Consider the following 899-nt stretch of genomic DNA (forward strand, 5'->3'; position numbering starts at 1 on the left):
AGTTGAACAGAGAAAGCAAATGCATATGTGAGTTTGAGTTCAGATAAAATATAAACTTCATAGTCCTTAGGATAGAGATGATACACTAAGTCATGATATTGGGCAAGGGACATTGAGAAGTGGGAATAGGGGGTCAGATCTGGGTTTTGGGAAATGCAGTTTAGATGCTAAAGATGTGGAGATGGGAGGAATGGCTCCTCAGATAGGAAGAAGACAGAAGCAGAAATGGCAGAGCTATTAAGACAGCAGCTGCCTGGGGATAGGGAAGATAAGGACAGCAGTGATAGTGGGATTTAGCAGGAAGTGGCTCCTTGCTTATCCTGACAAGAGCAGGCTGGGCTGTAAGAAAAGTGAGGCCCCAGTTCAGGGAGTGCAAGACAACAAGAGGAATCTTGCTTCAGGATGGGAGAAATAAGGCCTACTTGTCTTAGACAATGGCCATGGCTTTCTCTTATTCCCTGCCCCCCACGTTCACGAGCAATGACACTGTCACTCCAGAGTTGCAACTTCTATGAAGTAACGGTTCCTCGATGGTTAATGTTTCAAGAAAAGAAAGCATTTGGTCTCACGGTGATGTTTCCATTTCACCTATTAAAGGACTTAGAGGTAGGCAAGCAAAAAGAATGAGACAGGGCAACTTGCAGAAAAACCAGCATGGCTTTTCAGGTGCTAGAATTCGTATCTGAGAGATGGCGACAGTGTGGAGCTTAAAGACTCGGTTTGTCCATGGGAGTTAAAATAATTCATCCATCTGTAATAATTCTAGAATTAAAAAAGTTTCTGCCTGGTCGGTCCGCCGCCGCCGTGGGTGGTCCTTAGACTTCCCACAGGGCAGGGAACCCTGATTGCTCTTTTGGCTGATGAAGGAGGGGGACTTAATTGGGGGAGGGGGAGGGAAA

This window comes from Alexandromys fortis, unplaced genomic scaffold (genome assembly GCF_014885135.2).
Source record: "Alexandromys fortis isolate MF-2015 unplaced genomic scaffold, M_Fortis_MF-2015_v1.1 scaffold_214, whole genome shotgun sequence".
In the NCBI taxonomy this organism is placed as follows: Eukaryota; Metazoa; Chordata; class Mammalia; order Rodentia; family Cricetidae; genus Alexandromys; species Alexandromys fortis.